Source organism: Indicator indicator, chromosome 7 (genome assembly GCF_027791375.1).
Source record: "Indicator indicator isolate 239-I01 chromosome 7, UM_Iind_1.1, whole genome shotgun sequence".
In the NCBI taxonomy this organism is placed as follows: Eukaryota; Metazoa; Chordata; class Aves; order Piciformes; family Indicatoridae; genus Indicator; species Indicator indicator.
Window position 1 is genome coordinate 220,166 of NC_072016.1, and position 26,192 is coordinate 246,357.

Consider the following 26,192-nt stretch of genomic DNA (forward strand, 5'->3'; position numbering starts at 1 on the left):
TCTGCTGAACAGCTTGGGGACTTCAGAAAGGCTGACAAAGAGAGAGCTGGAACAAAAGCTGGGTGAGATCCGACACCTGGGCCTTGTGACAAGTGAGGAGAATTGAGGTGGGGGATAGGATGAGCTTCCTGAGGTAGGATAGGGCTAGACATGTGCTGCACAAAGAACGGTGAAGGAGCAGCAGAAAACACTACTCAGCACAAAAACCAAAGAAGAGGGCATGAGCAAGAGAGCTGCTGCTTTCCAGAGACATTTAGAACATCACACAGCACAGGGAGAGTTATGAGAAGTCTGTGTACAGGGAGAAGGAAGGAGAAAAAGCTGCTGTGAATTCCAAGACCATCTCCTACACCCAGCTTCCTCTTATGTGATGCAGCAGAAAATCTATCCTAGCTTTTTCTCCAAAGAGACCAGGAAGGATATCTTGAATCAAAGGTAATTTTCTTTAATTTGAGACAAAACACGTCTGCTACCTGCCCAGCAAGAGCCAACAAAGCACCTGGCTCCCTTCAACACTTCAGACTTCTGGAGGGACGTTACACTCTGCAAAGCAGGTCTGCAAGGTGCTAAAGCAGGTAGGTTCTGGTTTGAGCACACATAGGAAGGAGATGGATTGAATATAGAAAAATATATTCTCTTTTTGTAATTGCTTTCCTGGCTCCTGACAGGCCTTATAGCAGCCTCTCAGTATGCAAAGGGAGCCTAGGGGAAAGATGAGGAGGGACTCTTCATCAGGGAGTACAGTGAAAGGACAAGGGGTAATCATCTTAAACTAAAAGAGAGGAGATTTAGGTTAGATATTAGGAAGAAATTCTTTACAGTGAGGGTGGTAAGACACTGGAACAGGCTGCCCAGGGAGGTGGTGGAAGCTTCATCACTGGAAACATCCCAGGTCAGGTTGGCCATGGCCCTGAGCAGCCTGAGCTGGTTGGGGATGTCCCTGACTGCAGGAGGGTTGGACTGGATGACCTTTAGAGGTCCCTGCCAACCCCAAACATTCTGTGATTCCATGGTTCTGTGAAGGTGATGAACAATTTCAGCAACGACCAAGGTCAGCCCATGCTCAAGCTTCCTGTGCTGTAAGGCACAAGCCCTAACACCAGCTCATGGCTAAGCATTGCTGTGGTATCTGTAGTTTATGAGGAATGGCTCTAGAGCACCAGACAAGCAAAAGAGCTTGTCAGCTCTGGGCTCCCCTGGGACAGTCTTCAGTTAAGAGACATTTTCCTGTAATTATAGTTTTACAGAGAGTTTTAGATTTGCATGCTAAAAAATTTGCAAGAGTAGCAGAGAGCACAATCCTGCTCAGGATCACACAGGGCTTACACCAATGTTCTGATGTAAAGGATGCTGCAACAACCCATGGAAGGTAGCATGGAAGAAGCATGACAAGCTGTGGGGGCTGAGGTAGAACATTTATGCACCTGCAGATCCCAAGAACCCATCAAGGAAAAAAGACAAACACCAGTGGTGGCTGCACAGTGTTTAGTTCATTCCAACAGGCTTCTGTCTGTCTGTTACACTGCATGGAAGCGCATCACAGTCTCCAAGGATAGTCCCCTATGAGGAGGGGCAGCTACAGTTAGGGTCCAGGAGTCCCAGAGCTGCTGGCTTTGAAACCAGCTCCTCTTCCACAGCAAATGGGATGGAGCAATCCTCTCCTGCCATGGGAACAGCATCTTGGAACACCAGGATCCATAGCCAGGGCTGCTAGAAAGAGCAGCATAACCAGAAGAGGATTTCAGCTTGCAATTACATTTCTTTGCCAACCACTTCAGATCGGGGAATCCCACCCAGCCCTGGCTCTAAGCTCTCTAGATCTTTTCCCTCGTCCCTGCACCCAGTGAGTCCCATCCCCTGACCTGCAGCACACATGCCCATGGGCATGCTGGGCTTGTTGACCTGCTCCTGCAGCCATCAGCACTGGCTGGTGCTTGCCTGGTTGGTACTCAACCTTCTCCTTTTTGATCCTGGAATTCAGGAAGGCTGAAGGCTGGAATGACTCACAAGGACAAAAGCAACATGAAAAACACTTACTTTGGATAGCAGGCACTCACATCCTCCAGCTGCCCCAAAGCAAGAAACCCAGAAAGAGCTGGGAGTCTCTGGAAGCCAGGCAAGCCAAGGGTGTGTTGCCCTGCAAAATAATAAAAAAATGTGGTTTGTGTTATTTTTTCATACATGTGAAGAGAAAAAAATATTCTAAGAAGGACCAACAGTGTGCAGCAGCCTTTCAATATTTACGTTTTGTCTAAACCACAGAGAAGCTACAAGGTGACTTACACATAAGTCCACAACTAATAAATTAGAGTTATTAAAACCAGGCAGAATAGGAAGGCTTCCAGATTTACTCAACTAAAGTGGATTTATCTGAAGAGGAAAGCTTTCATTTTCAGATGAAAAATAAGATTAGATAAAAATCCACCACTGGAATGTGGAAGGTATCACACAATTAGCCTTCTGCCTGCACATAAATGTAGGCTCCTCTTAGGCAGAGGAAGAAACTCCTCAATCCCTGACTCCTCACCCACTGAGGTGCTGGGAGCCATCCAAACCTTATTGCTTAAGACAGTCCCACCAACATAAATCATCTGCAGCTCCTAACCTGGTCCTTGAGGTTCTGAGATCAGCACTGAAGTACCAAGGGTGAAGCTGCATCAGCGGCAGGGACACTGTCCCTTCCACAAATGAAATCCAAGAGTTGTTCTGCAGTCACATAGCCTCACCCAAACAATTACAGGGATCCATAAGCACCTCAAACCAAAATGCCAAAAGTTTTTGGGATTTGATCTGTAAAGGTACCCAGCAGTTTCCATCTCTGCATCTTGGTGATCGGGCACTGACTGCAGCCAAAAGAGAGTGACAAAACAAACGTCAGCAGAAAATTTGCAACATGAAGCTTGGGGAAGATCGATGCATCTGATGTAGGGGGAGAAAGAGAGGAATCTGAACCAAACTCCAGACCTCAGCCAAAAGTTTTCATGCTCTGTGCTTCTTCTTGTGGGTACAAAGTGTCCTGCTGAGGGATGTGCCTGATCTTCAGTACATACTGCACACATTCTCATAAGCAAACTGAGCTGTGTAGTGATGTATGAGAGCCTGCCCTGCTCTGCTTTGTACCCCTAGAAAGAGCTCCCTACCCCCCAAGCACCATAAATGTCCCAGGCTGTCCTGAACCACCAAAAGATAAGGAAAGGATGTATTTTAAACACCAGTGCACACAGGCCTTCAGATGCCTTGGCTCACCCTGCAAGTAGGTTGGGGTTTTGCTATCTGTACAAGAGCAGACATGAGGACAATTCACTGCTTGTCTCAATGGCTTGGCTCACCCACACCAAAACCCTTCTTATCTGAGAGGCAGGTTCATTCCTTGCTGACGTTAAATCAAATTGCCTACAGGTTTGACTGCTGGGAAACAGAGCTCAGCTGGTTTCAAAACCAACACAAATGTGTTCACGCTTTAGCTTGGTGGGTTTTGTTCTGGAAGAATTTCCTCTGGAAAAACAAGGCTGTATTGTCTGGGAAGTAAACAAGACAAATGTTTACAAATGGTTGAAGTCCATATGCAGTTTTGGTTTTCCACCCATCACACAACTGCATAACCCATTTCTCTTCCACCCCTTACTTTAATGGCAGGAGAATCAAGCCAGTGGAATCCAGACTGATAGCTATAAAATAATATTTACTGCTGAAATGGGGAGGCCACAACTTGAGTAATGTGTTCACTTTTGGGGCTCTCACTACAAGGATGTTGAGGTCCTGGAGCAGAGAAAAGCAATAAAGCTGGGGAGAGGTCAGGAGAACAAGTCTGGTGAGCAGCTGAGGGACCTGGGATTGTTTAGCCTTGAGAAAAGGAGGCTGAGGGAGGACCTCATTGCCCTGTGCAGCTCCCTGCAAGAAGGTTGTAGTGAGGTGGGGGTTGGTGTCTTCGCCCTAGTAACAAGTGATAGGACAAGAAGGAATGCCCTGAAGTTGTGCCAGGGGAGGTTTAGGTTGGATATTAGAAGAAAATTCTTCCCTGAAAGGGTTCTTGGACATTGGAACAGGGAGGTGGTTGAGAATTAGGTGATCTAATATCCACTGATGCACAAGGGCAAGCTTTTACACACTGCAGGAGGAGCAGAGGAGCATTTCAGAAGCAGTTCATATATTTTATTTAACTGACAGGAATAGCATTTCAAGGGAGGCAGGGTCAGTGACAGCACTGCTGACAGCCCTCTCCAGGGCAAGGTGGGCAGCGGGAGTTCTTGTCTCAGTGATGGAAATGAGTTCTTGTCTCAGTGATGGAAGCTCCGTTCTGGAAGAGTGACACCAGGGCAGCTGAGCTGCACAGCAATCACCCTGGGTGCTGCAGCAGTGTGCTGCTGGATTCAGCCAGGCTGGACCAAAGGAGCAGTGCCAAGCAGTGCCAGCAGGGCCAAGGGAGAATTGCTGCTAGTTTGCCCAGGGAGCATGCAAGCTCACAGCTCCAACAACAGCCTGAATTCTGACCTTATCATCTCCACCTCTATGTCTGGGCATGTTCCATGTTTAGAGGCAGCACAGTTTGCCCTCAGTGGTGTCACTGGGTGATGCATACTCATCGGCTGCTGGACTTGTTAGATCAGCACAGCCATCTGTGCTGGGACTGTGTTACAGCTCAGCCTGTGCACTGGGTTAGTGGTCCCTGCAGAAAGAGGAAACAGGAGGCTGGAAACTCTCTCATCTCTATCCCTCTTTGGCTGCACAGTAAAATGGGAGGCTCTGTTAAGTTCTACATGTCTCCAGTGTTCCAGTGCAGGTTCTGAGGCATTGATTTCTATGTCTGAGGTAAACATAGTGGAAAGAAAAAGAGACATTTGGCCTGGGTTTGTTTAGCCTTTCTGACTGATAGCCTGCAACTATCGCAGAGGGATTTGCAGCATGTGCCAAAACTTGATGAGAGTGGTGTTTCAAGAGCAACTCAGAGTGTGGGTGGGTCCTGCCCCAAGACACAATTTTCTCTTACTTGAACTAGAATTTACTTACTGGAGGCTCTGCTTGCACTGCTTGTAAATGCTGTGGGCTAAGGACAAGGTTAAAACAAAGGTTATGAGGCCTAGAGGCAAGCCCAGGCAATCGGTTTGGTAACAGTGACACTGCTGGAGTAGCTTTGGAGAAGCTCACATCAGAGCAGTAATTAACTCCCCACCATGCATGAGGAAGTCAAGTACTGATGTGAGTGAGAGACTTAGGAGAGTTATGAGTGATAGCCTCCTGTTATCACAGGCTGCAAAAGCATTTGTGAAGGTGTCAGGATGCAGCCCCCAACATGCTGGATCTATCAGGTAGATGTCAGCAGGTACCACTGGTGCCTGTTCAGTTAGCTGGCACTGGGGGTTTTACAATTGGGAAAGGCTTGCACCACACAGAAGTACTGGTAGGTCACCTTCATCCTAGGAGATGTGGCACAAAGAGTGGTTGTTGCCTTTGGGCTGGATCCACTGCAGCAGCCTGCCCCTATGGTGAGCTCTGGGCAGCAGCTGGCCCCAAATGGAGGATGGAATAGCACAACTAATAGCTCAGCTGTCTCCTGGAAAGGATCTGGACCCATCCGTGTGAAACTTGCTGTAAAAATGTGACTCTCACCATGTATGTCTAGAGCACAAGCTCCATGAGGAGCAGCTGGGGGAAGTGGGGTTCCTCATCCTGGAGAAAAAGAGGCTGAGGGGAGACCTTCTCACTCCCTACCCATGCCTGAAAGGAAGTTGTAGCAAGGGGGGAGGGGAGGGGGGAGTCAGCTTCTTCTCCAAAGATAACAAGAGATGGAACAAGAAGAAAAGGCCTCAGGTTGCAGCAGTGGAGGTTTAGGTTGGAGATTAGGCAGAATTTCTTCCTCAGAAGAGTTCTTGTTGGAACAGGCTGCCCAAGGATGTGATGGAGTCACCATCTCCAGATGTTTAAAAACTGTAGATGTGCTGCTGAGGGGCATGGTTTAGTGGTGGACTTGGCAGTGGTGGGTTAATGCTTGGACTTAGTGATCTTAAAGGTCTTTTCCAACCTAAAAAATTCTGTTCTATGACATTTTAATTACCTTGAGGCTGTCCAGACAGCAGAAAACACTCTGCAAAATTCCCATCCTGCTGCCACAGCTGTGATGAGCTCCTGCAATAAGGTGTATGCATAACACACTCCCAGGTTACTTCTGCAGAGGATGCAGCAGCTTGTTTTCAAAGCTCATTGGAACCAGCCCAGATGTTTGCTGAGGAGCTGCCCTCACCCCGCTCCTGTGGGTGTGAGCCCTGCAGCCGCTCTGCAATGTACAGGCAGCACATACAGCATGGGGCCCTGATGGGACTGGGAATCCCCAGCACTGTCATCCTACACTGCTGCTTCTGGGGGCAGGAAAAAGCCTCACCTGACTTTCTTTTTGGGTGCAAACCAAAGGGCTACCACACTAAGCACCTTATTTTGCACTTGACATCTAGGGAGGAGAGTGATGGGGAAATGGGGACCCACCCTGATTAGCCCTGGTTCTGGCATGACCAGAAGTGACTGCTTTAAAAGCTGTGCACCGTTTGTCTTTCCTTCTCAGGTAGCTCCCATGGGGCTAATTCATGCAACATTTTTTGTTAATCTTGTGTCAGGGAGGAAGTTTGGAAGAAAGAGTCATCAATGACCTCAACCTGCGAAGTTCTTAAAAAAACTTGAAGGAAATACAGTTAAAAAAAAAATAACATTTTTCCATTCTCTTTAGAGCAAGGCTGGAAAGTAACATTTGAAAACTGCTGATGGAGATGAACCACCTTGGAAATAGTTTGTCACAGAGATCACATGGAAACTGAGACTGAAAACCCCCTGCTGGGTATTTTTGCTAAACCATTTACATGGGAGGAGTACATCAGCTGCATGAAGAGGTATTTTCCACAATCCCAGGCCTGGCACACAATGAAGGATCTGCCCCTCCAGCCTGAGAAAAGTAGGCTAAAAATAACTGATATGCAGATTAATACAGAAGGCCCTGCCTGGGCCTTTGAAGCTGTGTGTTGCACAGTGAAAATCACAAGGCAGAGGGAATGATTGAGCACCAGCTTGCTTCAGCCTGGCTGAGACTACCAAGTATTTTTACCATCACAGAATCATTAAGGTTGGAAAAGCCCTCCAAGATTATCCAGTCCAACCATCAGCCCAGCACCAGCATGCCCACTAAACCATGCCCTGAAGTGCCATGTCTGCATGTGTTTTGAACACCTCCAGGGATGGTGACTCCACTACCTCCCTGGGTAGCCTGCTCCAGTCATCTACTACCCTCAAAGTAAAGAAGTTTTAGCATTATCACGAAGATTTCAACTAAAAGCCCTGAGTCCTCCAGTGCCCAGGAGGTTGTGGAGAGAGCAACAGAGTGCTTTAAGCATTGAGAGGACTAAGGGGCGCACTGGAAATGTTTGTTTTCCTCCACTAGTATTTAGCACTGACAGTAAAGAAAGCAGAGTCAGGCTGGCAGGTTTGGAGTAGAATGTGGAACCCCTAACAGCAGGTAAAGCTATTGGATGAAAGAGCTGTAGCAACACCCAGCACTGCAGCAGCCCTAGAAGCTAAGTCTTGGTTCAACAACCTTGAAGAGTAGTTATGCTTTGCCTTCTCACTGAGCTGTAAGCATCTAGCTGGTTGTCTCTACCAGGTTTACCTTTCCAATCCATTAGAGTTGTTTCAGCAATCTGTCATTTCTGGGCTGGGGGGAAAAGCTAAAATTAAATTGTCCTGGAGGAAATAAGTTCTGTTCCAAGTAATGGTTGAAAACATCTCAGTAGTAGAAAGCAGCAAGGTTTCAGGGGGAGAAGCATTACCAAGGGAAATGCAGTGAGTGATGCCTATTGATCACAGCAGCCTGAGTGAGGGAACATGAAGGAATCTTTTCCCCCCACTAATGTGGCAGAGCCTTTGCAATGTGGAACTCAGACAGCTCCTACCTCCCAGCTGCTTTTGTAAGGCTAGTTAGGCTTTCAGCACTGGAGCACAGGGATGGAAAATTTCCTTTCCAGGAGTACACAAGAAGACCAGCACCCACCCAATATAATCAGGGCTCTGTGGCACAGAGCAGTGAATCCAGCAGGACACTCTTCCCCATTTGGACCTCATGGATCCCAGCTGGGCAGACCACCTTCACAAGTTAAATCTGTGCAGCTGTGATGGGCAGAAGTGAAGCTGTTGTATGTTAGACAAGCTGTCATTTATGCTGACTTATGGACTTGATGGTCTCCAAGAGGCCTCTTCTAGCCCCTGCTCTATGGCTGATCAATGCATAGCTATTGCAGCACTGACCTATAGTCATTGTGGTGATTGCCCCCTGGACACAGCACTGGTGAGGCCACAGCCTCAGTACTGTCTTCATTTTTGGGTCCTCACTACAAGAAGGACATTGAGTTGCTGGAGCAAGTCCAGAGAAGGGCAGCAAAGCTGTGGAGGGGTCTGGGGGACAGGGCTGGTGAGGAGCAGCTGAGGGAGCTGGGGGTGTTTAGCCTGGAGAAGAGGAGGCTGAGGGGAGACCTCATTGCTCTCTACAGCTCCCTGAAAGGAGGTTAGAGTGAGGTGGGGGCTGGTCTCTTCTGATAAGTAGCAAGAGATAGGACAAGAAGAAATGGCCTCAGGTTATGTCTGGGGAAACTTAGTTTGGATACCTGCAGAAATTTATTCACTGAAACAGTTATCAAGCCCTGGAACAGGCTGCCCAGGGCAGTGGTGAAGTCACCATCCTTGGAGGGATTTAAAAGCTGTGTAGCTGTGGTGCTGAGGGACATGGCTTAGTGGTGGACTCAGCAGTGCTGGGTTGACAGTTGGACTCAATGACCTTAAAGGTCTTTTCCAGCTTAAACAGTTCTATGATTCTATGCTCATGGCTTAAGTATCTCCTCCTGCCCCACACCTCCATGCTCATCCCTGCTGTTGGGTTTTGGAGGGAGCCAAGTTCAAATGGGCTTCAACCTTGCTCCTGCAAGTGTGACCCATCCCAGGGAACAGAACTCCTTTGTACCTGTGGGTGCAGAAACAGCAGCAGCAACAAAACCTTGGAAAAACCCAACCAAGCCACTGGCCCTTAATGCTCACTATGTTTGTTTTTTGATACAATAGCTGCAGTTGATTTTATTAATTTTTATGGCACCACTGGGAAGCTTAATGGTCCTATAAAAGCCAGTTTAAACCTCTCTAATTGTCTTATCTCTCCAAATAAATGCATACTCTGGGGATTTTAAAACTTGAAACTATCAACTTGGCTAGACCCTATTACTATGAATAATTTCCCTTTTGCACAAATGCAGAGTCCTGACACAATAGACAATGGCCTCTGTGGTTTTTTGGAGGGAGAACATGCCAAGGCTCACTAAAAGGGGGGTTTTGTTCATTGACCCCAGTCTGCTAAGGGCTCCTTCAAAGCTGCCACGTGTGCAGAGCAAACTGCAAGGCACCAAGGGCTCTTGTCAAACGAGCACAGGCAGTTGTTTGAAAACGAATAGTTCCAGTCATGTCCTGTATTCTCACATAGTAAAACTGGTCCATCAGTGGAGGGATGAATGGCACCTTCAGGGAAAGCAACAACCAGGCTGGGGCCACTGGAGTGACGCTCAAGTAGATGGAGGTAGGTTTCATAGCTGTAAAAACTGAGGGTCTCATTTTAAGCAGAGGGAAGAGGAAAATGGATGAGTCTCAGCAGTGCAGGGCTGAGCAGGCTGCACCTCTGCCTGCCCCAGAAAATGTCACTGTGCTTTCATCTGAAGGCTTGAGAGATGTGGTTTGTCAGATGGGCACAGATGTGTCCTACTGCCCTACTCTACCCTAGTGAGCCACATCTGGAGTTTTGTGTCCAGCTCTGGGCTCCCCAGATCAAGAGAGACAGGGAACTGCTGGAGAGAGTCCAGTGGAGGCTACAAAGATGCTGACAGGCCTGGAGCAGCTCCAGGAGGAGGAAAGGCTGAGAGCCCTGAGTCTGGAGAAGAGCAGCCCCAGAGGGGATCTGATCAGTGCTCAGCAAGAGCTAAAGGAGCTGTAGGAGCAAGGTGCTGGGGCCAGACTGTGCTCAGTGGTGCCCAGGGACAGGACAAGGGGCAAGGGGCACAAACTGCAACTCAGGAGGCTCCACCTGAACAGGAGGAGAAACTTGTTTGATGTGAGGGTGCTGGAGGCCTGGAGCAGGCTGCTCAGAGAGGTTGTGGAGTCGCCTTCCCTGGAGAGCTTCCAACGCCCCTGGCCATTGTGCTCCTGTGCAAGCCGCTCTTCGTGCCCTCTTGGAGCAGGGGGGTTGGACTGGGTGATCTCCAGAAGTCTCTTCCCATCCTCACCAGCCTGTGATTCTGTAATACCTCTATGCAAGCAGTATGTGTCTCATTTCCAAGATTATTCCCTAATTCAGTCTTTTTTCCTATGGAGCCACAGAGCCACCCGGCAGAGCTGACCACCCTGCAGAGCTGACCACCTTGTGCAGCCCACTGCTGCCTCTGTTTTGTGCTCCTGCTGTCATTATGGCACTCTGATCACTGCAAGAGAGTCCAAGCTCTTCCTGCTTGCACTTTCCTATGGCTCAAAGCACACAGCTTGGTCCAGCTTCATCCCAGCACAGAGCCCATGGGCCCCACTTGCCCTGCCAGTCCCCCACGCTCACCACCACTGTGGGTGCCCAGTCTCCCGTAAACAGAGCTTGTGTCACAGCTCTTCCAGGCAGTGTCTTTCTCACACCTCATGCTCCCACAGCTGCAGGTTTTTTTTTTTTCTTCTGAGTCAAATGAGGCTTTTTTAGGCAGAGACTGCAATGAGAAGGTTTTGCCTTCTGGAATAATCTCCACTACTGGCAGAAGCTGTAGGATGGATGCGTTTTATGCTTTCCTGCATTAGGAAGAGAGACAGAGAATGAGAGCACCAGATCTTGAATGATATTTTCGTCTTTCTTCACAGATCAAATTCTTCCTGCAAGCTGACTGGTGGCAGGGATGCTGTGCTGCAGGTTGCAGATGGAAGGACGTGCAGGGACATGGGGCAAATATGTGACAGACTGGTTTGGAAAAGGATATTTCAGGCTTCCTCGCTAATCCTTCAGGTGTTCTTCTGAAGCTTTGGTGAAACACCTTCTCTACATATAACCCAAACCTACACTGGATGGGAATGGGTTGGTTTTGACCCAATTTTGTGAAGAGCTGGGGTCTCCTTCCCCCTCCTCTGCATGCTGAGCATCCAGTGGGGTTTTTAAGAATGAAAGACAGCATCTGTGGCAAATCCTCCTGTTTCTGTCTGCTGCATCTCTGCAGACAGAACACAGCTGTGTGTATCAATACACAGCCTCTCCAGTTGATGAGCTTCTCTTTTTTTTTTCTTACAGGCATGACTCACATGACAGTGCAGAGGGAAAGTAATTTCCCATGGCAGGGCCATTCTGAAAGCATGCCTGGCACCTGCCTTGGAACCTTGTCCGAAGGAGAAAGTGTTAGGTGCACAGCACCCAAAGGCAGACAGCCTGCTGAGTTCCTGACAGAGAAGGCTGAGTGGTAATTCATCCAGCAAGTTGAGGAAGACTCTGACCCTCTCTTCCAGATAACTGAACTTTAATTTATTTAAATTTAATGGAAAACCATATGGAGAGGAACAGAAAGCTAACTTAAAGCAGTGCTCAAAGCAATCCATATGTTAACAGATTCCTTCCATTTTTCACACTTGGTGGCTGAAAAATGTTTAAAATGTATGGGGTTCTGAGCTGGTATTATGAAAACACAGGGGCTCTGGCATGGTGTGTTCAAAATTCCAGAGCCAAAATAAGCCTCTGTTGGGGAATTGAAGCAGTGCTTTGAAAGGACAAATGGGTCCATGAGAAGTGGAAGTGACAGCTAAGCTCTCTTCTATCTGTGTGTGAATCTCCCCAGTCTGCCTGGAATTCACACACAGATCCTGAAGGGTTCAAATGCTGGCCCTCTCTGGCCAGAAGTAAAAGCCATAAAGCAGTTGCGTGACTTGCATGAACAGGTTGAAACTGGCTCTCAGAGCACACCAAGGAGCCCTTGCATGGAAATGGAGACAATAGAGACTAGAGCAGGAGGATGCAAACTCCCCAGTTAAGCACTTCAAAGGTGAGAGACAAACTTTTATCAATTTTCATATTTCTTTCTTCCTTTGGCATATCTCAAGGCCAATTCTTTCCATACCAGGCTTTGAAAACAAACTTTCAAGATATTTTTGGATGTCAGGAGCTCTAATACTGTGCTTCTACTCTTTGATGCTGACCTAACACTGACCATCTTCTGTCCCATGTTCAAATGTTTATGCTGGTTAGCTCACAGCAAGGCATAAATTAATTCAGTTGTGTATTAAACCAACAGTCTGTAGGCAAGGTGAGCTCCCAGGAAATAATCCATGTTCTGAAAGTATTTTATCTCATAAGAAAGTAAAGGTCTGGTGATGTCAGTGAGCTCCACATAGGCACTCTGCAATGTGCACTCTGGGTTCATCATCAAGCTTGAAGAATGTAAACTGCAAAAATAAGTGAAACCCTCTTTTATTTTTTTTCCCCAAAAATTTAATAGCTTGAGGTGGTTAAGAAGGTTGGAAGCTGAGAGGAGCAGCTACTCCCTGGAATGAACTTTCAGCAACCCACACAAGGTCCCTTGGCAATTCCATAAATAGCCTCCAGCCTAACCTCACTGGAGGCAGTCCTGGCTTCTCTGTGGCTTTGTAAAAAGCAAACTATCCTAAGCAGACTTAGGTCTGAAAAGGTTTGGGTTGGTCTCTGTGTGTGTGTGTAAGCAAATGATCCTGTAGCCTTTTTCATTATCTGAGGCCTGGAATTAATTTCAGGTTTGCCAAGTCCTCTCCCAGAAACTTACTATCATGGTGGTATGGCTCTGCAGAGATTAATAGTTCCAAAGGAAAAAAGAGCAAATAATGGATAAAGTATTTTGTTGTAATTTTTTTATATATATAATGTAACATTTCTTCTCTTTCTTTTTATCTTTTCCCCCTGGATTTGTTCTGACTTGGGATAGTCTTGACTAAAGAGTAACAGATTATTAAAATTCTGAGGTCCTGCTGCTTAATTCTTGCAAGATCAATGGAACAGTAAAATCCATGGCTGCCAAATGAAAATGAAAGACTCTTTTAAATAAAATGCATCATAAAATGGATATAATGAAAACATTTATCTTTTAGTGGTTAGTCTGCTGCAAGCAATTCCACCTACAGCAGAACACAGAGGAGCTGGAAATTATACTTTCTATCAGCTTTTTAAGGCCCTGTGAAAAAAACCTCATTATGGTCACTATAAAAACCTACAGGTCTGTAAAATGCCACATAGCAAAGCAAGAGGACAAGGCCAATGGCAGTGTGCCAGGGTGCACGTAAGAGCCCAGAACTGTGAGGTGTCCATTTGATATCCAGCGTGAACCAAGCTCCCTCCAGGCAGACCCGCCAGGCAAAGCTGGGGGATGCTCCTGAGAGCTGATGGCTGGGTAGCTGTGACCCTCTGCACTGTCTGCCTCCTGGAAATATTTCTGACTATAGGTGAGGGTGACACTGCACTTCTGCAAACATCCCAGCTCAAAGTGGGACCAGTCCCTGCTGAGCTGGAAGAAGGCAAGCACCGCCCCCCCCTCTGCTCAGAAAGACCGTGACTTCCAAGCAGTCAGAACAGAGGTCATTAATAGCTTAAATATGCTTCAGTCAAACTTTATCAGCAGTCTCCTTTGAGTGTCTTGTGGGAAAAATACATCTTTCAGAGCCTTTCATTTCTAACTTGAGGATTCCTTCTGTTCTGTTACCAAATCCCACCTAGAAAGCTGCCAAGATCCATCTTTAAACAGTTTGGGTTTCTTCTTCCACCACTGTGCTTGATGGAGGGTTTCTAAAATTCATTGCGATGATTATAGAGACCTTCTGACTGCACACTTCAATGCATTCCAGAGCTGTATATTTGTATCTCTAGATATCTATTTATGTCTCTAGATATTTATAGATGTATCTCCATTTAACCTTGTGCTGGCCCTCCACTCAGTAGTTCTAGTTACCCCCAGCTGATTTCACAGCACATTCTCATACCCCTCTTGGTCTTTAACCTCCTGGCTTTCTCTCTGACAGCTGACTTGGTTCAGTCACTGGACTGAAGCAGCATGACAGGAGCCACTTAGCTGATTTCACTTCACACTCTTCCTGCAGGTCTGGCAGACCAGTACCCACTTACACAACCCTTCTCTGGACCACCAGTGGCAGTGGTAAGGGACAACCACCTAGGGAATGTTGCTGTACCTGCTAAGTGGAAGCCTCGTTGTGATGATGACTTTATGGAATTAGTCTTGTAAGGGGATGAAATGATGAAAGGAGCAAGCAGTAAGAGGATCTCAAACAATTAATTCATGTAGGATTTCACAGAATCACAGAATCAACCAGGCTGGAAAAGACCTCAGAGATCATCAGGTCCAACCTATTACCTAATATCTAACACCTCATGACAAGTAAACTATGGCTCCAAGTGCCACATCCAAGCTTTTTTTGTACACCTTCAGGGACGGTGTCTCCACCACCTCCCTGGGCAGCACATTCCAATGGCCAATTACTCTTTCTGGGAAGAACTGTCTCCTCACTTCAAGCCTAAACTTGCCCCTGCACAGCTTGAGACTGTGTCCTCTTGTTCTGTCCAACCCCCACCTGTCTACAACCTCCTTTCAGGCAGTTGTAGAGAGCAATAAGGTCTCCCCTGAGCGTCCTCTTCTGAAAGCCTTAACCGTGGGCTAAACTGGTATTTTGTTTGTTACGGAGAGTAGTGAAGGGAGGGGGTTTTACTGATTCATATAATTGCACAGCTCAAGTGCAAGTGCCAGCGTTAAGCCACACAGAGGATGGGATCTCCTCTTCCCAAAAGCACAGCCAGAGCTGTGGTTAGCCCTGCAGGCAGCTGCCCACAGGCAGGGCTAGCAGAAGAGCCAGACACGTTGTGTGTGTGATGAGAAGGCCTTGATGTAAGTCCAAGGGAAGCATCTCTGAGCCTGCAGTGATGTGCTGCATGCGTATGGACTTTGGGGAGCAACCTGGAGAGGGGAAGGGATAAAGGAGCTGACTCCTACTCACAGGTTACATGCAGAATGCCTAGCTGAAGTCAGCAATGACACCATGGTTTACCCCAGCTGAAGATCTTACCCATGTGTGGAACTGTGGGGAAGCAACCTGACCTTGCCTTAGTGGCTCCAGAAGGTCCCCAGAAATACTCTGAGTTGGTAAACCCACAAAATCCTCTCCAGAGTCACTCAGAAGGGATGGATAACATCCATCACATTATGCTGCTAGTGACTTCCTTAAGTTGCATAATTAATGTGTATGTATTCCAGTGTCACCTCTCAACAGGGGAGCACATACACATTCCATGCACAGACTGAAGGCAGCACGTGCCTTGATATGCCAGGTCCCACCAGGCCTGAGCCATACAATCATAGAATCATTTCAGTTGGAAAAGGTCTGTTGAGACCATCCAGTCCAAACGATATCTAACTCCAAAGCATGCCCCTCAGCACCACAGCTCTGTGTTTTTTAAACATCTCCAGGGGTCAGGATCCAACCCTCTCCCTGGGCAGCCTGTGCCAGTGTTTGAGGACTCTTTCAGGGAAGAAATTTCTTCTCATATCCAGCCTAAACCTTCCCTCGTGCAACTTGAGGCCATTTGCTCTGGTCCTATCCCGTGTTAGTAGGGATAAGAGATTGACATCCACCTTGCTACACCCTTCTTGTAGATAGTTGTGTCCCTTTGTCATGGTTGTGTCTGCACTGCTCTGCAGTGCTTCTGACATGGGGAGCAATGGTGAGCCTCAGTAGAGCAGCAAGGGTACCACAGATTCTCCTGCAAGGCAGCAGCCATGTTGTGGTGTCTGAGTGCATTTATACAATTAAACCAAAGGAGTAGCACAAGAATGCTAATGGATGAGTGCTCTCAGCCTTTCCAGCCAAGCCCCATCTGTCACTGACAAGGAAAGCTGCCTTTTCAGCCAGCTCCGTTCGTTAGTACAATTCATGATTTTTTTATAAGCCTTCCCTGCTTCCCAATATATGATCTGGGACATGTAAATCAAGCAGTGCAGAGAAATGTCAGCTGTCTGTCCAGTAGAACAGTGAGAGCTGCAGGTGTGTACCTGTGCCCCGGGAATGCCCTTGCCTCTGCAGAACCTTGCTGACCTGGGGAAGCCTCTGCTCCGACTGGCCCTCCAGCTACCACACTTTCCTCCTTCAGGATTTCCTCCCCAGCTTCTGAACCTTCACTCTCACCTTCACATCTGCACTTCTGTTTGCAAGCAGAAATAACAGCAGCCTCTCCTTGGCCTTTTGCAGGCTGTGTGGAAAGACTGCTTGGTTCCTGTGATTCACTGTTGTTGTTTTCCTTTCTCCCTTCCTCGGCGTGGGTGGATGTGTCAGACACTACCTGGCAGAGAAAGGAAAGGGAAGGAGGAGAGCTTGGAGTGTGGATCTGATGCTGGAGCAGGATGGGACTCCCTGTAAGTGAAGAAGGAACAGCCTCTGATCCTGGGTCTCACCCTTCAGCACTTCTGCTCCGTTTTTGAGGGGTCAAAAAAAAAGCCTGGTGTCTCTGAAGCTGACACGTTTTCAATCCATTCTCTTTGAATTTTCTGGGGGCAATGCTGCCAAGAAGAGCATCTGTCATCCATGCAGACAGCCAAAGTCTCATGGAGATCACAGGAGTGATGGTTTCATTAGCAGATGAAACTGGAGACTGTCATTCTCCCACCAGTTTAACAAAGTTTCTTCCTTCTTTTGAACTTCACTTTCTACCCATAGTTCTAACCTTGCTGCCTCACTATCACATGCTTTCAGTATACTTCTGTCACACAGCTCCTTGCCCTCGTTTTATGGACATGGAGTGAATCGTAGAGAGGCTGAAATCTCTCTGGAAGACCTGTGGCTGCTGCTTTACAGACCTGCTTGTGGACGACACACTGAAAGACACCAGTCAAGGATCACACCCGGGCTTTTCAGGTGCCCCTGACCACTCTGGGTGCAGCAGATCAGAAATACCCCATCCAGCATAAGGCAGAGCTCTACATCACCAGGAGGCTCACCTCCCTGGATCAGCATCTGCCCCTTGGCCGTGTGGAGTGGCTGGACAGCAGAGGCTCCCCAGCAGCGCCGCCCCCAGTGCCTGGTCCCTCCCTGGTCCCTGCTCTCGGCACAAAGCTGCCGGTTCTCTGACAGGTAGCATGGAATTCCTACAGTGCTGCTTCCAAGTGCCAGCACATGTGGGCTGCTCTCTAGGCACATATTTTTACTATTTCCATTTCAGCATGATTTAAGGCTATGGGCAAAATAGTTACAAAGGGGGAAGAGAGAAAAGAACCCACACCCAACCCCCAAGCTTTCCAAGGCCGCTGAGACTGGGCAGCCAATTTCATGGTTAGCAATCACAATCTGCACTGAGATAACCAGATTCACCAGTCAAGAGAAAGGAACCAGATGATTCCAAACCTGTTCAGCAGAGATTCTGCCTTTGATTGTGACAACTTGGCACATGGAATAAAACAGGCTGTAGTTAGAACTGGAGTTTAATTTCTGAGCTAGAGAAAAATATCTGCTTCACAGGAGGAAGCTGAGGGAGGAACAAATAGCCTGTGAAAAACAGCAAGATAAAAGACAAAGGTTAAGTAAAAAATTAATGAGTTTTACTCTCTGTATAGTTTAAGTCCTGGCTACAGCAGAAGGGGCATTGGAGATGTGACAAAAAGATAAAGATTAAAACCCCCACCCTGTCCTTCTGATCTGTTCCTCTACAACTAGAAACTGGGGTGAAGAGAAGTGTGTGGAAGTGTCCATCAGTGACTTTGAAAGAAGACATATGGAAAATCAGGATACTTGCAGCTTTGCAGCTGAACTTTCAGTAATTTCCCTTTCATTTCAGTAGTGGACTAGAATGAAGTCAGCAATGACACCATGGTTTGCCCCAGCTGAAGATCTTATCCCATTTGATATTTTGTTTTGTGGACCTACACTCCAGTCCTCAGAAAGCAACTGAAGAGATTGTAGGAGGACTGAGAAAGAAAAAAGCTAATCATGAGAGCAGCAGCGAATTAAGGTTCTAGACTATTGGAAAATTCCAGTGCCACAGAATGTGAAAGGCCAGGTAACAAAGATACAGACACATGAAATTTACTTTCTCCTTCAGCTTTCCAAGAAACCCTCTGCAGCCACAGAACATTTCAGACCCAAAGGAAAATTGCATGGAAATAGTATGTGCCTTTTAGAGAAAGGGCTTCTTTAAGTGCCTCTCAAGGGCACTGCACTGTTGCTGTAAACCACACAGACATCTTTGAACCATCAGAATAGAAATCAGTAACAAACCAGCACATGCAGCCAGTCTCTGATGATCCATCCATATGTGGACATACAACAAAAGCAGAGCTGCTCAGAGACTACTCTGTGGCTGACCTTTCCCACTGCAGTGAATCATAGAATCATAGAATCAGCCAGGTTGGAAGAGACCTCCGAGATCATCCAGTCCAACCGATCACCCAGCCCTATCCAATCAACTAGACCATGGCACGAAGTCCCTCATCATCAAGTCTTCTCTTGAACATCTCCAGGCACAGCGACTGCACGCCCCTGGGCAGCCCATTCCAATGGGCAATCTCTCTCTCTGTGAAGAACTTCCTCCTAATATCCAGCCTATACCTCCCCCAGCACAACTTGAGAGGTATAGGCTGGATATTAGGAGTGCCATAATCCAGTCACTTCCCATATTTAATTTGAAACCTGTGTTTGTGAATGGAGTCTCTCTGGACCAGTCAAGAAGAGGCGTGACTGCAGCTGCCAAGGGGAGAGAGCTTACTGCATGCAGAGATCCTCAGCAGGTTATTTCACCATCTGCTGGGACAGCCACTTATGTCCTACCCAGGGGCAGCTGGTGTCAGAGCTCACCTCCTGGCTGGCCAGGCTCTGGTACAGCTAATCTCCAGGGCTGTAAACTGTATTAATCACTTCCTAGCTGGAATTGTAGGCTGGGATAACACAATCCAAGGGCTCACCACAGTATCTATCTTGTGATAGAATTTCCTTTCTAACAGCATTTATAACTCAAACACAATTCATGCTGAATGATTTTTTTTTCTTATAAAATACCATACTTAGCAGTTTCCACAGATGGTCAAAGCTACTTACAAGGATTTTCATAATAAACTGTTGCACAAGGCCAAGGCTACACTTATCCTGGATAGATCAGAGTCCTCCAGCAATTGTTCCCAAAGACGTTCTTGTTCTCCAGCTTCCATCTTCAAGACAGCTACACCTAGGTTTCTGTGATCATGCTAACAAAATCCCTCTGAATGCCAGCTCACTCTTCTGTCAAAGCTATCCCAGCTCTCAATGTAGCTGTTCCTGGTGGACCATGGTGCTGTTTGCCTTTGTGGATCTGACTGCAGTGCCTAATCCCTTCTCTCCTCCTTGGCTCATGCTTTCCCACCAGCCACAGCAGTCTCTCTCAGGACTGTTCACCGCACCCAGGGCCCTTCAGTGTGATGTTCAATTTCATCACAGCCAATGCCTCTTCTCCAGAGCAGAGCATCACACACAAGTGTCTCACCTTTGCCATGGAGGCTCTTCATTAGCTAATTGTTCCCAGTGCTCAGATTAGCCAGAAGCACCAAGCGTTGACTCCCTCCTTCACTGCCTGCAGAGACATCAGCCTGCACCACCTCATGCCCTCTGCATGGCTCTGCCTTCCCCACCATGCCCACACTCACTGAGGCCTTAGCTTTGCCCTGATGCCCACCAGTTTCCTCTGCTTAGGGAGTGACAAACACTTCTTTTAAGTCTTGTACCACCGCCTTCCTACTGCTGTAATGTGGTTGTCCACTTCACAGCCACCTCTTCACTCGACCCAAGGGTGACAGCCATCAGGATGGCCAGAGAGGCTTCAGTTGCAGCCTTTAATATCTTTAAAGTAAATTGCTTATATGACCTTGTCTAAGGATGACCCCCCCAGCTCCTCAGCAGAAGCCAGCACTGCTCCTTCCACAGCAGAGGGCAGGTGGCACACACTCAGGGCACTGCAGTGCCCAGGTCAGGGGCAGCTGAGGCAGGCTGGTGGGTGCCAGATCTCTCTTCATGTGCAGCTGAATGGAACCAGGCAAGCACAACCAAGTAGCCAGTCAGTGCTGGTGACAGCCTTAAAACAAGTGATGTCTGGGACAAAAGACATCTGCAAAGGCTGTTCAGTCCTGGAGGAAAGGCAGCATTCTGCAATGCTGAAGCTGCAGCCTGCTGAGCTGCAGGCACTTCCCTGCTTGTTCGAACAGAAGTTTCCCTCCTGCCTTCCCTAGCTATTGAGGTCAATATTGAACTTAGCCAGCCTGAAGAACTGAACTCACTCTTTTATGGGTGTTTCTTTGAAGCTTTTTGAGCTGCTGTCTACTTACCCTGCTTGGTTAAAGCTCATCACTTCCCTGGGAGCTTCATTTTTCAAACAAGACAACTGAGTTTCAGAGACTGACTTTTCTGACTGCTTTTCTGTGGGCTGGAAAATAGGGGTTGGATTGTGCAGCTGTTGTCCCTGATGGTGAAAGTTTGGCTGTGACACAGGAAGGCACAAGTGAGACAGGGCTCATCCCAGGGACCTTCTGCAGTCCCTCAGGGGATCATCTCTCACTGAGTGTCATAATCACAAGAGACAGAACAATCCACACATCCAAACCAAAGATCCTGCCCTGCCTGGGGAGAGGGAGCTGCTGGGGGTGTGATGGGCTCATGTTTGGAAAGCAGCAGCAACAACAAGAGCAGCACCAGGAAGATTAAAAAGGAATTTAAGGCCCTTGGGAAATCGATTGACGGGGCAGGAGCTCAAGTGGTGTTCTGCTCAGTTCCCTCAGCAGCAATGGCGTACACTGAGAGGAACAGGAAAACCCACACCATCAACAGTTGGCTTAGGAGATGGTGCCAGCAGCGGAATTTTGGCTTCTTTGATCACAGGGCAACTCTCACTGCACCAGACCTGCTGGACCAAGTTGGGTTGAATTTATCTAGAAAGGGTAAGAGGGTGCTGGCACTGGGGTTGACAGGACTCATTGGGAGGGCTTTAAACTAGGTCTGAAGGGGGTGGGTGTGGAAACCAGTCTCCCTGGAGAGGAGGGAGGACCACATAAACTGGTGAAATCAGCAGCCCAGCTGAAGTGCATGTACACCAATGCATGCAGTATGGGCAACAAACAAGATGAACTGGAACTCTTGGTTCACCAGGAGAACTATGATGTAGTTGCCATCACAGAAACATGGTGGGACGACTCTCACAATTGGAGTACCGCACTGGGGGGTTATAAGCTCTTTAGGAGAGACAGGCAAGGAAGAAGAGGAGGAGGGGTGGCCCTGTATATTAGGGAATCCTTTGATGCCTCAGAACTTGAGGTTGCAGAAGAAAGAGTTGAATGCTTGTGGGTTAAAATCAGAGGGAGGCCGCACAAAACTGACATCCTGGTTGGAGTCTGTTATAGACCACCCAACCAGGACGAGGAGGCCGATGAGATATTCTATAAGCAGCTGGAAGCTGTCTCAAGATCATCAGACCTTGTCCTTGTGGGGGACTTTAACCTACCAGACATCTGCTGGGAACTTAATTCAGCAGAGAGGAGACAGTCCAGAAGGTTCCTAGAGTGCATGGATGACAACTTCCTGATGCAGCTCTTGGTGAACCTACCAGGGGTAAGGCTCTGCTTGATCTGCTGTTCTCAAATAGAGAAGGGCTGGTGGGAGATGTGATGGTTGGAGGCTGTCTAGGGTGCAGCGACCATGAGATAGTGGAGTTTTCAATATGCAGGGAAATAGGGAGGAGCAGTAACAGAACCCTCACTTTGGACTTTCGGAGGGCAAACTTCGGGTTGTTCAGGCAACTTATTCGGAAAGTTCCCTGGGTAACAGCCCTTAAGAACAAAGGGGTCCAGGATGGTTGGACCTACCTCAAACAGGAGCTCCTAAAGGCACAGGAACTGGCAGTTCCCACATGCCTTAAGACGAGCCGTCGGGGAAGACGACCGGCCTGGATGAGCAAGCAGATGCTGAAGGATTTAAGGGAAAAAAAGAGGGTTTATCGCCTTTGGAAAGGGGGGGAGGCAACTAGTGATATGTTTAAGGATGTTGCTAGATCATGTAGAAGAAAAATTAGAGAGGCAAAAGCACAGTTAGAAGTTAAACTGGCCGCTTCCGTGAAGGACAACAAAAAGCATTTTTATAAATATATTAATGCTAAAAAGAGGGGCAAGAGGAGCCTCCACTCTTTATTGGACGTGGAGGGTAACATTGTAACTAAGGATGAGGAGAAGGCTGAGATTCTGAATACCTTCTTTGCCTCAATTTTCAACAGTAAGGCAGGAGGACTTCAGGATAACTGGCCTCCTGAACTGGTCGATGGGGTCAAGGAGCAGTGTTGTACTCCTGAAAACCATGTGGAATTAGTTCGAGACTTGTTGAGTCACTTGGATATTCACAAGTCCATGGGACCTGATGGGATTCATCCTAGAGTGCTGAAAGAGCTGGCAGATGAGCTGGCCAAGCCTCTTTCCATCATTTTCCACCAGTCCTGGCTCACTGGAGAGGTCCCAGAAGACTGGAAACTGGCCAATGTGACACCCATCCACAAGAAGGGACGGACAGAAGAACCTGGGAACTACAGGCCTGTCAGCCTCAGTGCCAGGGAAAATCATGGAGCCTCACCAACCTGATCTCCTTCTATGATCAGGTGACCAGCCTGGTGGACGTGGGAAAGGCTGTGGATGTAGTCTACCTGGACTTCAGCAAGGCCTTTGACACTGTCCCCCACAGCAAACTCCTGGCCAAGCTGGCAGCCTGTGGCTTGGACAGCAGCACTCTGCGCTGGGTTAGGAACTGGCTGGAGGGCCGAGCCCAGAGAGTGGTGGTGAATGGTGCCACATCCAGCTGGCAGCCTGTCACTGGTGGTGTCCCCCAGGGATCAGTGCTGGGCCCCATCCTGTTCAATATCTTTACTGATGATCTGGATGAGGGGATTGAGTCCATCATCAGTAAGTTTGCAGATGACACCAAGCTGGGAGCAGGTATTGATCTGTTAGAAGGTAGAAGGGCTCTGCAGAGGGACCTTGACAGGCTGGACAGATGGGCAGAGTCCAACAGGATGGCATTCAACAAATCCAAGTGCCGGGTGCTGCACTTTGGCCACAACAACCCCATGCAGAGCTACAGGCTGGGGTCAGAGTGGCTGGAGAGCAGCCAGGTGGAAAGGGACCTGGGGGTACTGGTTGACAGCTGCCTGAACATGAGCCAGCAGTGTGCCCAGGTGGCCAAGAGAGCCAGTGGCATCCTGGCCTGCATCAGGAATAGTGTGGTCAGCAGGAGCAGGGAGGTCATTGTACCCCTGTACACAGCACTGGTTAGGCCACACCTTGAGTACTGTGTCCAGTTCTGGGCCCCTCAGTTTAGGAAAGATGTTGAATTGCTGGAGCATGTCCAGAGAAGGGCAACGAGGCTGGGGAGAGGCCTTGAGCACAAGCCCTATGAGGAGAGGCTGAGGGAGCTGGGACTGTTTAGCCTGGAGAAGAGGAGGCTCAGGGGTGACCTCATTGCTGTCTACAACTACCTGAAGGGAGGTTGTAGCCAGGAGGGGGTTGGTCTCTTCTCCCAGGCAACCAGCACCAGAACAAGAGGACACAGTCTCAAGCTGCACCAGGGGAGGCTTAGGCTGGAGGTGAGGAGAAAGTTCTTCACAGAGAGAGTGGTTGGCCATTGGAATGGGCTGCCCAGGGAGGTGGTGGAGTCACCATCCCTGGAGGTGTTCAAGAAGGGATTGGACGTGGCACTTGGTGCCATGGTTTAGATAGTCATGAGGTTTAGGGTGACAGGTTGGACTCGATGATCTTTGAGGTCTCTTCCAGCCTTCTTGAAATAAAGAAAATAAATAAATAAAATAAATAAAGAAACATTGTGTTCCTCCACCTGGCACCACCCAGCAGGCAAACAGGAGAAAGGAGCCTGACTGAACGTGAGCAGCCTTGCTCCTGTGCCCACCTCTGCCCTAGCAGCCTTGCTCCTGTGCCCACCTCTGCCCTAGCAGCCTTGCTGCTCTGCCCAGCTCTGCCCTAGCAGCCTTGCTCCTGTGCCCACCTGTGCCCTAGCAGCCTTGCTCCTCTGCCCACCTCTGCCCTAGCAGCCTTGCTGCTCTGTGAAAACTAGATTCCTAGAATGATAGAACTGTTTGGGTTGGAAGAGACATTGAAAGGCCAGCCAGTCAACTCCCTTGCAGTCAGAGGGACATCTTCAGCTAGATCAGCTTGCTCACAGCCCCATCCAACCAGGCCTGGAGTGTTTCTAGGGATGGGATACCTCCCATCTCTCTGGGCAAACTGTGCCAGCATTTCCTATCTTGAGACAGGACTTGTCTTTGGCTCCTTCACCCTAGAAAGGATCCCCAGGTGGGGATCTGTGCCAGGGGAGCCATGGGTCTGTGAGGTTTCTGGTTTTATTTTTTCCAGGGTAATGAAAGCCCTGTTTGAGGAGTGGCTGCTCTAGAGGAGACAAAGGATCCAGCTCCGGAGGCAGCAGGTACAGGCAGTAAGGAGAGGAGAGCCATCCCCTAGCAGGTCCCCGCGCCAGCAAGGGCAGCAGCTGACTTCACTGTGCTTCTGCCTGCAGCACAGCCCCTGGACAGCCTGGGGCTGGGGAAGCTGTCACAGCAGTCTGCCCTACTTTGGCTGGAAGAAAATAAACTCACAAACAGGATGGAGGTGCATATGGAGAGACCACAGTAGATGGAAGAAAAGGGAGAAAAGGTTAAAGGATGGTTACCAAACTTAAATAGGAGTGTCTCCAGGCTCTCTTGGAACTGGATGAAAGGCACTGATCTCCTCCAGGCTCCTCTCACTGTTCTTGGTTCAGGACTGAGAGCAGCCTTCTGTGAAATATGCTTTCCTGCAACAGTTTCACTGTTTCGCTGTTTCCTGACCTTAAAAACCAGAACAGTTTAACTATTTCAGCTGCTTGGCCATAGTGATGTCTCCTGATACCTTGGAGCTAAGGCCTGGCCCACACTTCCAGCTTCTCAGAAGAGATTTCTCACAACATGTTATTAGATTCTCCTAGCAAATGGTTGCAATGGCAAGGAGCTATGTAGGACATGTAGCAGTGCCTGGAAACAGTTGGGTGAGCAGAGCTACAGCCTCAGTGCTGGGGGTTTTGCAGGGGTTTTTTGTATGGTCATGAATGAAGTGTTGAGAAGTCCTCTCACAACAGCATAACCAGAGAAGCCTCACCTGCCACTAGAACAGGTTGTCCCCAGTGCCACAGCATGTCTCAGGGTGAAACTGCTGTGTTTTGTGTCACCTCAGCCCACCAGGAGTGCCAGCTTTTACTGCTCAGTGATGGAGGACATGACCACAGAGGATGGTGAGGAGCAGTCTAAATAATGAAGGCACTGATGGGACATTCAAATACTTAGAGTAGACACACCTGAGATCTCCTGTGGTGGGTTATATTCATGTTTATGCAGTTCTTAGTCTGCTGTACATGGAGATGGACCTTTTCAGGTCTAGGAGGACATCTCCTATACTCTGTTTTAGCCTCAACAGATAATGCACTGAAAGCGCTGACTCTAGCAGAGCGGCTAACAATTCCCTGGCAGAGAGTGCTGCTCAGCATTTCCCTTCCTTGGCACCAGCAGACACGTTCAGAAACTCTCTCTTCAAGACTTTATGCTCACAAAATCATCTGCAGATATCTAGAAGAGTACTGAACCACTTGCCTGTGTCTGCTGTACAAGAGCATCTTTTATTAAGCTGATAAAAGGTGAGCTGAGAGATGAGCTGAAGAGTGGCCCAGGCCACGCTTGCAGTGCAGGCTTGGGAGCAGAATGTAGAGGATTTTTATGTTCTGTTAGAGGTTTCTCCTTGGTGTAAGGGAAGGTAGCTCTCCTGCCTAGGACAACATTAGGCAGCTCTTTATCAGTTCCATCCTGCATGGGTCTCTCTGTATTTCAGACTGGAATGTAACCAAGCACTACCTTGGGATGCAAATTCTAGTCTGGGCCAACCCTCATCAGAATCAAGCAGTTAGTCCTGTGGGATTTTTACATTCAACTCCTTCTGTAATTTTGTCTCCAAATCTTCAAGCTCATGGTTTCTGACATGGCAGAATCATGAGGTGCCTGCAGGTTTTGAAGCTTCAGCATGTTTTTCACACCCACATGATTTCTCTTCACTCTCACA